Raw genomic sequence first — 16,538 nt, 5'->3', positions numbered from 1 at the left:
GAGACCCAGCGCAACAAATAAGGAGCTTGCAGCAGGCCCTTGTTGAGCGCTTGGAGGAAGCCTTCCCCCAGCCTTCCACCCCCACTGTCCAGCAGCCAGCACAGAGGCAGCAGCAGGTGCCTGCATCCAGCAGCAGCAAGCGCCCCACAGACCTGCTGTCTCTCAGCCACGAGCTCTACAGGACTGTAGAGGCTCCGGCAGCAGTGACTAGAGAGGAGATGCATGCAGCAGCATCCTCCTCCGGTCACAGCCAGCGCCTGACCCGCATGGTGGCTGACTACATGGGGTCGTACAGCGGGCTTGACAGCGATGCCCCTGTTGATCCCATGGAGTATTGGGTCAAGCGCATGGAGATCTGGAGTGAGCTGGCGCAGTACGCCCTGGAAGTGCTGTCCTGCCCCCCTTCCAGCGTGCTGTCCGAGCGCTGCTTCAGTGCAGCTGGTGGCGTGGTCACCGAGAAACGCTCACGTCTGTCTCACAAGTCTGTGGACAGACTGACGTTTCTCAAGATGAACCAGGCGTGGGTGGAAGGCGAGTTCCTGGCCCCTGTTGTCGGCGAGAGGGGGACATGAACTGGCTGCCGGAACCATCGTTAATGTGCCTTACCACCCTTTACCACCTCCTGGCTCCTGCTCACTAAGCCAGCCTGGTTCACTTTGACTATTACGTCGCCTGCAGCCACACATTTTACACCTACAGTGGGCTGCTGTGTACTGCCCTTCTGCTGTCTGTCTGTGTTTCCCACTGCCAGCGTACACAGAATTACCTTCTTCTGCTGCCACTCTGCCACCAGCTATTACGTCAAACAATAGCTATATTGGTTGCAAAACCAAAAACCAAACAAACCATTAAAAAAAAAAAAAAGTTTAATTTTTCTGAGGTGCCCGGGTTGAAAACTGTGTTGTCCCAGTTGTGTATTGGACACAATGTGGGCTGCACGACCGCTGTCTGGGACCTCCTGTTGTGTTTATTTACAGCCCTGGTATCACCGCTAGGTACCAGGGCTATTATGTCACGCTGCCTACCTGCTGCCACACTCACACTGCTCCTCCATACCTCCTCCTGCTGCTGCTGCTGCTGTCTGTCTGTGTTTCCCACTGCCAGGGTACACAGATGATTTACCTTCTGCTGCCACTCTGCCACCAGCTATTACGTCAAACAGTAGCTGCTCGCCTATTCCTCCATTCCTCCTCCTGCTGCTGCTGTCTGTCTGTGTTTCCCACTGCCAGGGTACACAGATGATTTACCTTCTGCTGCCACTCTGCCACCAGCTATTACGTCAAACAATAGCTATATTGGTTGCAAAACCAAAAACCAAACAAACCATTAAAAAAAAAAAAAAAGGTTTAATTTTTCTGAGGTGCCCGGGTTGAAAACTGTGTTGTCCCAGTTGTGTATTGGACACAATGTGGGCTGCACGACCGCTGTCTGGGACCTCCTGTTGTGTTTATTTACAGCCCTGGTATCACCGCTAGGTACCAGGGCTATTATGTCACGCTGCCTACCTGCTGCCACACTCACACTGCTCCTCCATACCTCCTCCTGCTGCTGCTGCTGCTGTCTGTCTGTGTTTCCCACTGCCAGGGTACACAGATGATTTACCTTCTGCTGCCACTCTGCCACCAGCTATTACGTCAAACAATAGCTATATTGGTTGCAAAACCAAAAACCAAACAAACCATTAAAAAAAAAAAAAGGTTTAATTTTTCTGAGGTGCCCGGGTTGAAAACTGTGTTGTCCCAGTTGTGTATTGGACACAATGTGGGCTGCACGACCGCTGTCTGGGACCTCCTGTTGTGTTTATTTACAGCCCTGGTATCACCGCTAGGTACCAGGGCTATTATGTCACGCTGCCTACCTGCTGCCACACTCACACTGCTCCTCCATACCTCCTCCTGCTGCTGCTGCTGCTGTCTGTCTGTGTTTCCCACTGCCAGGGTACACAGATGATTTACCTTCTGCTGCCACTCTGCCACCAGCTATTACGTCAAACAGTAGCTGCTCGCCTACTCCTCCATTCCTCCTCCTGCTGCTGCTGTCTGTCTGTGTTTCCCACTGCCAGGGTACACAGATGATTTACCTTCTGCTGCCACTCTGCCACCAGCTATTACGTCAAACAATAGCTATATTGGTTGCAAAACCAAAAACCAAACAAACCATTAAAAAAAAAAAAGGTTTAATTTTTCTGAGGTGCCCGGGTTGAAAACTGTGTTGTCCCAGTTGTGTATTGGACACAATGTGGGCTGCACGACCGCTGTCTGGGACCTCCTGTTGTGTTTATTTACAGCCCTGGTATCACCGCTAGGTACCAGGGCTATTATGTCACGCTGCCTACCTGCTGCCACACTCACACTGCTCCTCCATACCTCCTCCTGCTGCTGCTGCTGCTGTCTGTCTGTGTTTCCCACTGCCAGGGTACACAGATGATTTACCTTCTGCTGCCACTCTGCCACCAGCTATTACGTCAAACAATAGCTATATTGGTTGCAAAACCAAAAACCAAACAAACCATTAAAAAAAAAAAAAAGGTTTAATTTTTCTGAGGTGCCCGGGTTGAAAACTGTGTTGTCCCAGTTGTGTATTGGACACAATGTGGGCTGCACGACCGCTGTCTGGGACCTCCTGTTGTGTTTATTTACAGCCCTGGTATCACCGCTAGGTACCAGGGCTATTATGTCACGGCGAGCTGCCTGCCTCATTGACTGCCTGCTGCCACACACTCATCCTCCTCCTCCTGCTGCTGAATTTACCTCCTGCTGTCTTTGTGTTTCCACTGCCAGGGAGCACATACAATGGCGCTTCCAACATGCGTGCGCCCACCAGCTATTTGTTACGCTCAAAAATAGCTGCATTTCTTTAAAAAAAAAATTGAAAAGAGAAATACGTGAAGAAGAAGAAGACGATATTGAAAAGGAAGGAGAAGATGAAGATGAAGAAGAAGAAGAAGATGAAGAAGAAGATGAAGAAGATGATGAAGAAGAAGATGAAAAAGAAGAAGAAGATGAAGAAGATGAAGAAGAAGAAGATGAAGAAGAAGAAGAAGAAGATGAAGAAGATGATGAAGAAGATGAAGAAGATGAAGAAGAAGAAGAAGAAGAAGAAGATGAAGAAGATGATGATGATGATGATGAAGAAGAAGAAGAAGAAGAAGAAGAAGAAGAAGAAGAAGAAGAAGAAGAAGAAGAAGAAGAAGATGAAGAAGATGAAGAAGAAGATGAAGAAGAAGATGAAGAAGAAGAAGAAGAAGAAGAAGAAGATGAAGAAGAAGAAGAAGAAGAAGAAGAAGAAGAAGAAGAAGAAGAAGAAGAAGAAGAAGAAGAAGAAGAAGAAGAAGAAGAAGAAGAAGAAGAAGAAGAAGAAGAAGAAGAAGAAGAAGAAGAAGAAGAAGATGAAGATGAAGATGAAGAAGAAGATGAAGAAGAAGAAGAAGATGAAGAAGAAGATGAAGAAGAAGAAGAAGAAGAAGAAGAAGAAGAAGATATAGAAGAAGAAGAAGAAGAAGATATAGAAGAAGAAGATCGAGAAGAAGAAGAAGAAAGATAAAGAAGAAGAAGAACAAGTATATACAGTAACACTACTGAACAAAATTAAGGACACAACTTCTCTTTCCACATTTTTTTTTAAAGGAACATCCCCACATAATCACTTGCTGTTGTTACTTGGAAAAAAAGAGGTTTCTTGCATCATTCACCCTCAAAACAAGTGTTGGAAGGCTATTTAAGGCCAATTCGAATAGTCAGCTCGAATAGTTAGCTCGAATACCGACTCGAATAGTGAGCTCGAAGTCCGAGGTCGAATCGAATAGTAAAAATTATTCGACTCGAATATTCGACTGACCTCGAATAATTTACTATTCGAATTCGACCAAACTCGAATTTTAAAAAGGGGTATTTGAGCATCACTACTTAACGTCGCACCAAAAATGCAACGTCAACTGTGAACTTAGCCTCAGACATGACTAATACAGCCTGATTGGCTGAAGCCTCTTTCCCTCCTGTTTTCCCCTCCCACATCTCTGTTCCTCTCTGATTGGCCAATATTTCTCAATGCACTTTCTACTACAGAGCTGGGTGGGAGTGTGTGAAACTGGGAGGAGGGCGGGCAGTGCATACACAATCAGGCAGAGGAGTGTAAGGGAGGAGATGATGTCAGGACTGGACACAGAAAATCCTAAGAAGGATTACTACTATATTACTATAGAAAAATCACTAAAATCAGAATTGGACAGTGCAATACATCTGTAATGTAGGTAGAACAAGTATTTATCTATTATTATTATTTTTTTTTATTTATATAGCGCCAACATCTTCCGTAGTGCTGTACATAGTACAAACAAATAATGGGGAACAAATACACATACGAAGTACAAGACACTGTACTTATATATGTGTGTGTTTTTCAGAGATAGTATGGCTGACAGCTCAACTTTAGTGTACAGTATATTTAAGTCTGGATGCAGCACTAGTTACTGCCATTGCCCCCATCACCCCACCCCCATGTAACAAGGCCCTTACTGTATTTTGCTTCCGGCCCTACTGTGATCCTACCATATTCTAGCACATTTCTCACTAGTATATACAATATGCAAAAGGCTCATTGCACATGGCACATATGGGCATGGCCTGCAAAGTCCAGATTTTTGACACCTTTACTTTAACCCTTTTCACCAATGCAGAGAAAAAGAATATAGTCACATAAGAGGAGGGAGCCAGCAAGCAGTGGTTTTAGGATGGGAAGGAATGAGTGGGGGCAAGTGGCACAGCTAAACTGGACACTTTCACATAGAAATGAGGAAGTTAGGTTAAAAGTATACAAAGATTTATGGCAGGCGTGCATCTTTGCTCTGTAAACACTGAACTTCTCCCTCCAAGCCATGACACAGCCCTACCTGCTGTAACTGAATAACTGAATACACTTTCATTCACTTAACTGACACCTTTCTTCAGTGTAATGCATTTAATGTAGTATTTATTGGGTTTGCTATGTTCAGATTATTTAATGGAGAAGTCTCTTTCCCAATGCATAATTATGTGAAAAATGTTTTTTTTTCAATATGCATTTAATATTAAATATATCCAATGCAGAGCAGGCAGGTTGACTGACCAGCTTACGTTCCTAGAGAGGAAGAAAGAAGAAGAAAGTCTCTCTTGTGGGAGTCAGGCTGCAGGGTGTAAAATATGTTCTCTCAGGTTTTCATGTCTAATTCTGATCAGTAACTGTTATTTCATCTTCAGACTTTGATGTCTATTCTTGGCTACTCTGAAAATTTTTATTAGTGAAATATTAATAATAAACTGATAGCAATAATGTATTAAAACATTATCTATTCCTTTAAACAAAAGGTTCAGTAGCCATTTATTTAACACTGTGTTAGCAAAGCAGTATAAATCTATAATGCAGCAAAAACAGCTACACTGCTTTAAAGACAGTTTGTCACCAATATCATTTAATAATCAATACTACACTAATTACACAAAGGAGCAGACTTCTGCAGACACTCGGGGTGTTTGGAAAATCTTAGAAAGTAATACAAACTTTAGTGTACTCATTGTTATGAATTCTTCTATGAGATCCAACTGTCACATTTTACCAGAGATGTGCATAGGTGTTAAAATGGACCTGAACTCTTGCACAGGACAGAAGGAAAACAGAGAAATGCACTCTGTATGTATTTAGAGAGTTCAGCCTGTCTAATTCTCTCTCACCTGTGACTAACCTCAAGTTGTAATTTGATCTCTCCTCTGCCACAGCAGAGCAGATAATTTGTAAACACAGGCTGATAACAATATGTCTGCTTCCATGAAAGCAGGAAGTAGAAACACTGCAGATTTATTGTAGGATTTGTATCAGCTGTAACAAATTAATATTTTTCTTTAAAGGTTATTATGCTGTTGCTTATCTTTTACAGCAGATAAGTTCTGAGTTTCTACAGCCAGGTACTCCATTTTTTTCATACAGTGCTGCTCATTTTCTTCAAATTAGACAGATTTGGGTAATAGTTTGTTTTTTATAGTATTAGCATTTTCAAGCTGCCATACAACTCATAACATCTATGTTTCTGCACATATTATAATGCAGCAATTATAAAAACTATGAAACAAGCTTATACAGCCAGGAGGTTTCTCCAAAAATGTCCACAGTGTAGCTAAGCTATTCTTTTTATTTGATGATGAGGTACTTATTGAAAACCCATGGTTTGTTAATAGTTCATAGGTCTAGTACTTGGGTGATGTAACAAAATGTGTATTTTGCAGCTGCCAGAGCTTGATTACGATTGTTTCCTCTTCCCTTAAAGCAGAATGAAACCCAGCATTTCTGCTTGCTCTAATAGATTATTTACAGCATATTATATACAACCTGCATTTTTTTTACTAGAACTGCATTCAAAGGGTTAAGAAGCTTCCCTTCCTGCAGAGCTGGCCGCTTCCGAACTTTACATAATGTTATCTTGTGTTTAATTGTATCAAGTGAGAAATGTAAACAAAGCCTTCTCTCACACTGCCAGGTCCCCTGAACAAAGTCAGACAAGCATAAATGCTTTCTGATGCTTTCTAATTAAGTTAGAGGAATATTAAAGCAGTTATAAATAAAATGCAAAGTCAGCTCACAGGGCCCTTTTCCACTTGCAATCGCTAGCGTTCACGCTGAACGCTAGCGATTGCTGAATCGCAATTACCGGCGATTCCCCGACGTTCGCCGCCGCGATTTTGCTATGCTATGCACTGCATAGCAAAATCGCGGCAATTATCGCTCCGCCGCGCGTTCGCGTTCCCAACAAAAGCGAATCGCGGTAGTGGAAATGACCTACCGCGATTCCTATGTTAAAAAGCAAACCGTAGCGATTGTAAAATCGCTAGCGGTTTGCGGTTTTGCGATTCAGCCAGCGCTGGTGGAAAAGGGCCCTCAGAGTAAAATAAGTGTACTTTTAGGAACGTATCATTTCTAAATAAATAATAATACTTATGCACAAAGGCAAATGTGCTAACCGTATGGCATATAAAAGTAGGAAAACCTGTTTTTATTGAATATTATGTCAGGGTTTTATACCGCTTTAAAGTGGACCCAATCTCTTGCACAGCATACAATGAAAACACTTACAGTTGCTAAGAAGTTCACTCTGTTTGTGTTTAGGGAGATCTGCCTGTCTAATTAGTCAATATCAGCAAGTGTGAATCAGTGCTAGGAGCTGTGCCTGACCTCTGCTGCGGTTCTAATAATATATAAAAATTGAAGGTTAACCCTTTCTGTGCTCCCAGGAATGTCCAGGAACTTAACACTTCAGTTTTTCTTTTGGATTTCTATAAATTTTATTATTATTAATAATAATAATAATAATAATCTGAACATTTGTATAGTGATTTTCTCCTGTTGGACTCAAAGCGCTCAAGAGCTGCAGCCACTAAAGGTGCACTCAAGGGGCCACCCTGCAGTGTTAGGGAGTCTTGCCTTGAATTCCTTACTGAATAGTTACTGGCCATAGCCAGGATTCAAACGCTGGTCTCCCATGTCAAAGGCAGTGCCCTTAACAGTACACTATCCAGCCACTACTAACAAAGACATGTTTTTCCCTAAAGGTTATTATGCTGCGGTTTATCTTTTAGAGCAGAGAGGAAGTTCTGAGTTTAGTTCCACTTTAAATTATGGTCACAGGAATACTCTGGCCTCTTTTTCCATGGTGTAATTCTCCTCCACTCTGGTGACCTGGAGGAATAGACCAGAGCACATAGATGGCTACACCTTCACAGTTACAATTATTCTTAAGATTTTTTTTGAATAAATATTTAGTTTTAATAGACATGGTAAGAAATGTGTTCCATGTGCACAGGATATGGTAATGTTTTAGGTCCAGGACATTCCTTTCCTAAAATAGATGCTTATAATATAATCCACAGAAGCTATCGATGGCCTGACTGCTGGCAACAGGAATAATATATATAAGACCATCCTATCTCATATCATGAGCTAGGAGACCCACAACAATCCTGCTCCTACTTTTGGCCAGAGGAGAAAAATTAGCATACTGTACTTATCAGAAAAGGGACCAATTGGTTCTTAGAGGTATAGGGACTTTTCCATTGCATTATGGATTATCTTGTTGCAATAAAAAGTATTCCCAACAGTTGAATTATCTTGTTAACAGGAAAACCTGTCGCACAGCTTACCTATGAGCAAAAAATGTTGCTTACGGTATCTATTTAGAGTTGAATTGGATAACAATGTATTGTCAGTAGGGATTCAGCCAATAACACTGACGGAGATCTGCTGGACAAAAGGGGTTAAGCAGGGTAAAAAAACAAAAACATTTTCCATTCACTGTTTTCTAACTGCTGATGCCAGCACTTTCTCCATTGCATATTCCTCATCTTCCTGTTTCCATAGAAGCAACAGGAACATTCCACTTCATTGCACAGTTGGGCCCTGCAAGACTCAGAAGGTGGTTGGATCACTTCTTATTAGGTCTGTAGTTAGGATTTGCCACCCAAAACAAACAAACACAAAATGTATACTATTTATTTCAAACAACAAATCAAGAGCTTTTTTTGTTTGTTTTTGTTTTATGCAATTGCTCCTTATCTGATTCACAAAGGCAAATAGAGGTAAACCAGCTCATCAAGCATTACGTAAATTGTACATTCGCATTGACTCTGTAAACACAACTTTTATTTAGAAAAAGAGTAGTTATATTTTAAGTGCTAATAGTTGTATTCAGTAATAAGAGGATGACGGTATACCTGCAAAAAAATATGTGTTTATTACTAATGAAAATCATATAAGGACTAGCATGAAAATAATGTTACTGGTAGATTTCACAGTAAAGTACTTGGACCGAAGTTGAAAAAATGCATTTTAATTAGGTTCATTAACATCAAGCTTAATTACATGCAATTGATACTTTGCAGAAGTTCACTGCCCAATTTATTATATGTGCCTCTTCCTCATAAAACTGCATGTGAAGATTAACATATTGATTGAATGACTATGTTGGCCCATCACCCATTCCCTCTTCCATGGCATTTTCTGAGTGCTATTTCAATATGGAATAATATAGAATGTCAACATATACTGTATGTTTAAATTATCATTCTTCTTGTGTGCAATCCAATAATGCAATTGCATGGCAAGAAACTGACACTTAGTTGTCATATTACTACTTCAAATATTTCTACGCATTTTAAATACATATATTAAATTACAGCTGGCAATAGTAAAACAAACCACCCAAAAAATAACAAAAGCATAAAAAATGTTCTTAAAGAACAAAGTAACATCAATTCTTAATTTAGCTTAAAACGCATATAATAATGTATATTATATTTTTAAGCCACATTTTTTTTTCAAAATAGCTTAAAATGCTGTTGAGGAGTTGAGGAAATGTCATTTTTATATTAGTAGTTTCAGCTAAAAATGATGCCCCTGCTTTTACAACTTAAACTGATATGAAATTCCACATGTTGTATGCAAGATATAATTTATAGATAAAATATATGTTAACCACAGAATAGATAATAAAAAACACATATATCACAAAGTAAAATAAAAAAGACAATCATAACTTGATAATATGTACACTTGCATGTGAACTCAATCATTTCAGATTTCCTTTGTGATAGCTGATTATTTTTCCAGCTGTTTACAGTGAATGTAACTGTACAGAAATATAATGGAATTAACACATCGGCCTTATTCACATCTAGCTAGTAAATAGTAAAATGACGCATAAAAGAAGTCATGTGGATTGGCATTAACAATAAAGTTGAAAAGAGCAAATGTATAATTTTTTAAGAAAACGTCAGCACTATAGCATATTAATATATTAAAATCTTAAATATTATATTTCAGGTCATATTTTCAATAAATGGGGGAAAAAAACAAAATGTTGGAATTGTAAAGCAGGGAAGCCTATTTCTGCTTCTTGCTCCCAAATGACGCAAGAACACACAGGAAAATAATAAGCACAACTGTTCACTCGTGGTTTAAGAAAGGCTGTGCGTTTGCTTTCCCTACGAGGTTCCAAGTTTCCCCTGAGCTTTTCCCCCCGCCAAGTGCTGCAGTCATTCTCCACACCAGTGTGGGTGCTTATTCAGTCGCAAATGCAGATCACTCAACTGATTTTATGAATCAACTACAAAGCAGCGAATGCTCTTCATCTATAAATTAGGAATACTAAAGGGATGGGGGAGTAAGGAAAAAATATGTGTCTCTCTGAATTTAAATCTACATGAACATTTTTCACAGTTTGCATTCACTTTCCTTGGTAAAAATGCAGCTTCACCCCACAGTAATACCGATATCGCTATATAATTATGACACTAACAATGGTATTTGTAGTATTTTGAAACAGATTTAAAACATTTTTTTTAAGTCCAGTCACTAAAAATAGTAACGTTAAAAAGTAAAAATAAAATGCGCACCATTAATTCAGAATTAATTCAAGAGTTACGTATTTGTTTTCATGTCTGATACAGAAATCTGGTTTTGGGGAGGTTTTAAGAGAAATTAAGAAGCTTAACAGCTTTTCTTGTCCTCTGAAGTGCCCCCTTGAAAAGCTGCCTGCTGCCCTGTGTGTGGTACGTCTTTCCTAACATCTAATCTCAGGCTTTGTGCAGCTCTCTTTCATTGGGACACACATGCTGCTTTTTCAGTCGTGTCACTGTGCAGCTGGCCTTCTCAAATGCAAGTATTTACCAGTCTGAGGGAAGCACAGAGGTTACAAAGTTAGAAAGGTATCCACTGTAACTCTATTGTTATGTCCAGTTATGCCAAGTATAGTACCAAAGTATGCACTATATCTACAAGCCACGTTTGGTGGTGAAATTGAATGATCACTCCCAGTTCACATTAGCATTTGCTTATTATATATATTAATATTGTTATGGATATTTATTTTCCGAAAATGAGCTGATTTCTGTGTTTCTCTTCAGAATGCACATCCATCAATTTTTGCTTTGTGCCTGAGACCATATCATGCAGATCAGGTGGTGACAGTCTGCTGAACGATTCTTAGTGGCCTAAAAATAGCAACATTATCCTTTTTTCGTTTGAAGGGCTATAGCACAAGCCGTTAAATCTCTAAGTTCATTATTATCTACATAAGCAGATTTTAGTATTTTAGATAATTACATAAATCATTCATCATTTGTTATTTTCATAAGAGCTTAAAGCATTGTAAAAAAAATATATCTAAGAACAGTAGAGGACAGTTAGGGCTACTTTTCACTAGCAGCATTGTGCAATGCGATTTCAATCGCTATCAGATCACAAAACGCTAGGTACTCATTCAGCTGATGGAAACCAGGTGGGGATGTTTCCATTAGTGTGCTACATTTACGACACAATTTTTACTGATTGCGACTGTCATGCTTGCTGCATTTTTGTGTTTCAGCTGCTATAAAACGTATAAGAGTGCAGGAAAATTGCATAGCAGTTGCGCCACTACGCATTTTTTCTGCAGTTTGGCAATTCAAAATATTTTTCCACATGTTCTTTTTTCTCTTGTCAGAAATCGCAAATGCATCACAGTTGTACCGTACAACTTCCGGATTGTGGCACAATTTTGGTGGAAATAGAAATGTAATTGCATCATAGTTTCAGAAATTGCAAGTGCATCACAGTTGTGCCGTACACCTGCCGGATTGTAGCAGAATTTTGGTGGAGATAGAAAAAAATGTAATTGCATTGTAGTTTCTTAATGGAGAAAAGCCCTTACTGTAAATATCTATTATTAGTACTTGTAGTACTACAGGTGAGTCCCCAGTTAAGAAACAAGATAGGGTCTGTAGGTTCGTTCTTAACCTGAATCTTGCCAAATGATAACAGGAAAAAGGGCGCCGGCAGCTAGTGGACAAAAAGGGCGCCGCCATTCACTCCCATAATAAATATCGTTTAATGGGTGCCGAACAGGAAAAAAGGGCGCCGGAGATTATTAATGTTTTAGAAATGGCGCTCTGAGATTTTTAATGTTTTATAACTGTGCTTGCGATGATTTAAGTTTAGAAAATGCGCCAGTTACGAATAACGTTTATAAAAATACTAAACATATTTATCGTATTTAACTAAAACATTATTTAACATTGTATCCCTTACTGTTTGTAAAACATTATTATTCACAAAATAAAGCGATCAGTACGTAACGTAAATTGCAATATATTTTTTACAGTCACTATTTGTTGTAAAACATTATTATCCACACAATGAAATTATTTAAAATTTGTATTCCTTAATGTTTGTAAAACATTATTATTCACAAAATAAAGTGATTAGTACGTAACCTAAATTGCAATATATTTTTTACAGTCACTATTTGTAAAACATTATTATCCACATAATAAAGCGATCGGTAAGGGGGGTGGTTAGGGTTAGGCTCCACAAGGGGGGGTGGTTAGGGTTAGGCTCCACCAGGGGGGGCCTTAGGGTTAGGCACCACCAGGGGGGTCTTAGGGTTAGGCACCACCAGGGGGTCTAGGGGTTAGTGATAGATACAGGGAGGGTTCTGTGTGAAAGTAGGGTTAGGTATAGTTACAGTGCAATACTGTGCCATCTCTGTCCCCTGTACCTCCTCAATGCCCCCCCCCCCCCCCGTGCATCTAGTGTCCTCCCTGTGTCACCTGTGTTTCCATGTGCCTTCAGTTTCTCCCTCTGTACCCCCAGTGTGTCACCTCTGTCCCCGTGTGCCCTCAGTGTACTACAGCAAAATGTAATTTTACCAGTTTAAAAACCATTTTTCTTTGACATTTCTTATGATTTGATTTTCTCAAAAACTCCAAAAAAATTCACTTGTTCCTGAAGAATCAAATTTCAGATTTTCAGGTTGTCCGTATCAGCAGGTCATTTGTCAGTTGGGGTGTTCAGAATCAGAATCCGTTTAATCGCCATGTACAACAGATGTTGCACCCAGAATTTGTGGTATACACGGCATGAAGTTCAAAAGTCAGGATCCTGTAATATTATTTAATGTTTATTACATTCTTGTACATTGGATCATCATAATCATAAATTCTATGCTAACTACTAAACTAGAAAAAAAAAGCAGGAAAAAAGTTGAGATAGTTGAAAAAACATGCATAGCCACAGGACCATAATGGTTTGATTCCACTAGGAATTATAAACCACACTGAAAATAAGCATATGGTTTTCCTTTGCTTTTTGCTATTCAATTTCCTGTTCGATTGTGCATCCCATTCAGGCCTCTTGCACACTGCAAGCGATTCAGATTCAGATTACGCTTTTTAATCAGTTTTTACTTCTGATTCAGATTCAGATTTGCAGTTTGCTCCCTGCACACTGCAAATCGGAATCTGAATCGGATGTAAAAACAGATTAAAAAGCGGAATCTGAATCGGAATCGCGTGCAGTGTGCAAGAGGCCTCAATGGCATAAAAAATTATGATGAGATTCAGCATTCTGGGCATTCACACATTGGGGAAAATGGATCACACTAGTCCCATGATTTACACTTTCACAGGCATCCTTGCGATCAGGAAAAGTACATTGTCACAAACACCGCTTGAGGCGTGCTTTGTGGAAATAAGTCCTGAATGTATGCAAATCAGACTGTTGAAACAGCTGCATGATATGTTGGACAACTGAAGGTGGCCATACAGGCCTCGACTTGGCGTCCGATTGACCATCCAATTTGATAATTATTATCGAATCATATGAAAATCGGTGCTGCCAGGCGCATGGGTCGATCGACAACGTGACCAATTTCAGGCCAAAATTGGTCATGGTCACATGTACCGATCGGACATGCTGCAAGATGTCGGGCTGTCGTGGTTTATCAGTTGCGTGACAGTAACGGCGAGCAATATCGGATGAGCAACGAATGCAACGGAATCCCCAGCGCTGTGCCCTTTAATGTAAATTGTCCCCTCCACGTGTCCGGTGTAGTGTACTTTACCTGTCCGTGTCCACCGCTGGCTCCGGGCTTTGTACGCAATTCGCATACACAAGCCTCACGTGGTTGCGGGCCTAACGTGGCCGCATGTGTGGCGTTAGGCCGGCAACCACGTAGGAACACAGTGACAGAATGCATGTAATGCAAACTTTTTTACATCCCAAATATTTTCCCCTTTTTTTTGTAAAACTTAACACCAGGTAAAATGTTTTTATGGTCTTTTGTAGGCACTAAATGGCAAATGCTGTTTTTATTTGTGTAGAAGTTCCTGGAATAGCTGCTATAAATCACTTTTAAGGTAGCTTCCCAGTAAGCTCTCCATTAGGTCCTTAATTTCCTGAATTGCAGAGTGCAATCTTCTCTGTCTTCTCAGTCTGCCATGCAGCCAATGTTTAAACAGCATGTCCTTTACACGTAATTTGCTGTCATCTCCTTCACCTGTGTTGCTTTCAGTTATATGACGACTACATTAGAAATGCTTCAAACCCCTTTTTTCAGCCAGTATACCCTTTATATTATGCAATCTGATGATTATTTAGGTTTGTGATTGGAGTATGGTTTTAATGGACATGTTGAGTAGATTTCTTTATCTTATGACTTATTGCTAGCGTCCACAATCATAACAGGTAAAAGACCACATATATAGTATTGTATACTACATTATATACTATCGCTATACACCACCACTAGCACGAGCCTACATAATCCATTGGCTTAAAGGATACCCGGGGTGACATGTGACATGATGAGATAGACATGGGTATGTACAGTGCCTAGCACACAAATAACTATGCTTTGTTCCTTTGTTCCTTTTTTTTCTTTCTCTGCCTGAAAGAGTTAAACATTAGGTATGTAAGTGGCAGCTTCTGTCTGAGTCAGGACTTGGTCAGACTACAGTGTGACCCTCACTGATAAGAAATTCCAACTATAAAACACTTTCCTAGCAGAAAATTGCTTCTAAGAGCAGGAAAGGGATAAAAAAGGTCAATAGTTCATATATTTTAGCTCTGGAATACTTCAATAAAATTGTCATTGAGCAAAAACAATAATTTAAAACTTAAAAAGTATATTTAAACGTAAAATAAAATTGTGGAATATCTTAAAAATTCATTTTTAGGAGAAGGAAGATAGATACAATTATTTATTTCATTAATTTATTTTCGCCTCGGGTCTCCTTTCATTGTATGCCTCTCCAGAATGTACACAATAGGGAATAAAAAATGACTTTCTACTCATTTGAAAGCTAATACACAAAGTACCCATGGTTGGAAACCTGGCATCATTTCAGAGGGGAACTAAAGATGGTTTAAAGAACACCTGAACTAAAAATTAAAAGTCAAAATAAACATACACACGTCATGCTTACCTCCTGTGTAGACTACTCATCAATCTCTTTCTCCTCTCCTGCTTCCCGTTTGTCCACTGTGATCAATGGAATTCTCTGTCCTCCATTTTGAAAATGGCCATTACCCCATAACAGCTTTCTGGTCAACACACTGTTAAACTGTAACATCGCCCACTTGAGCCATAGGGAAACATAGACATTACCGGCCACATCAGTTGTCCACTCAGCTATAACTGACAGCAACTGTTATATAACTGACAGCAACTGATATATTTCAGTTCTGACAAAATGTTGTCAGAACTGGAAGGGATTATTGTCAGAAGAAAATGGTGAGCTTCTGAGAGGAACTGATGGCAAGGTAACTATGTAATGTTCATTTGAAGTTACTGCATGTGTTTATTTTAAATAATTTTACTCACTACAGGTTCCCTTTAAGTCCTCTCACTAGACCAGTAATGGGCAAGCTTTTACAGTTTGGGTGACTTCCATATAACCTCACGTCATCAAATAGACATGGACAGATAGGTGTTCAAGAGTTTCTCAGTCTTGATGGCATTGAGTTTTACCAGTGCACTGACACTGATAAAATTGAAGGGTAAACCATGTACATCAAGCAGATTGCAACACGAGTAAGGGCAGTCTGTGGCAGGGGCACAATGACAGTTGTAAGCAAAGAAACATTTCCGTTGTAGTAAATCAGGGAGATGCACAAATCCATTGACTCATCACATTAGCATCAACCCATGACTGATATAGTTGACTAAATAGCCAAATAGATAGAAGGAGCAACATAGAGTTCTAGTAGTAGACAAGGCAGTTTGTTAATCTAAAGCACTAACCAGTGTCTATAACATAATTTGACATTTTTTTTCTGAAGGTGTTAAGAAAAACTCCTTTATTAAAGGTTTTATCAAAATGCTGTAACATTTTTAGTGTCAAGGTTATTATAACAATATTCACTCTGGGAGCATCCATTTTTAGTAATTACAGTATATGCATTTTTAATTACCCTTGATAATATACATTGGAAGCATTCATTTCACAAGTAAGGTGAGATTTCGCTGTGTCTAACTTGTGTCTTACATTTGCAACCAGGGGCAAGAAAGGAAGGGATACAGCAGGAAGGAATACCAGTTTCCACTTTCAGTGGTTCAAGCATTTTGTAATAACCAGGTAAGGGATCCTATAAACCACTCACCAGTTCATTTACTGATTAGTTTAGATACTGGTAGAGAAAATGATTGAAAGCAAGTTTATTTTGCTTCAGACAGGAAATCTTGAAAAGAGCAAATAGTACAT

The 16,538-nt window shown here is 39.6% G+C and overlaps 1 long non-coding RNA gene across 1 annotated transcript in view; it reads left to right on the top strand.

The window, feature by feature from the left end:
• LOC137535931 (uncharacterized) overlaps positions 1-16,538 on the top strand; it is a 39,603-nt gene that overhangs the window by 12,747 nt on the left and 10,318 nt on the right. Inside the window, exon 2 of the long non-coding RNA XR_011024482.1 lies at positions 16,335-16,412. This is a non-coding gene — a long non-coding RNA (uncharacterized lncRNA). The remainder of the gene's footprint in view (positions 1-16,334; positions 16,413-16,538) is intronic.

This window comes from Hyperolius riggenbachi, chromosome 10 (genome assembly GCF_040937935.1).
Source record: "Hyperolius riggenbachi isolate aHypRig1 chromosome 10, aHypRig1.pri, whole genome shotgun sequence".
NCBI lineage: Eukaryota > Metazoa > Chordata > Amphibia > Anura > Hyperoliidae > Hyperolius > Hyperolius riggenbachi.
This window is presented reverse-complemented; position numbering and strand designations above follow the sequence as displayed.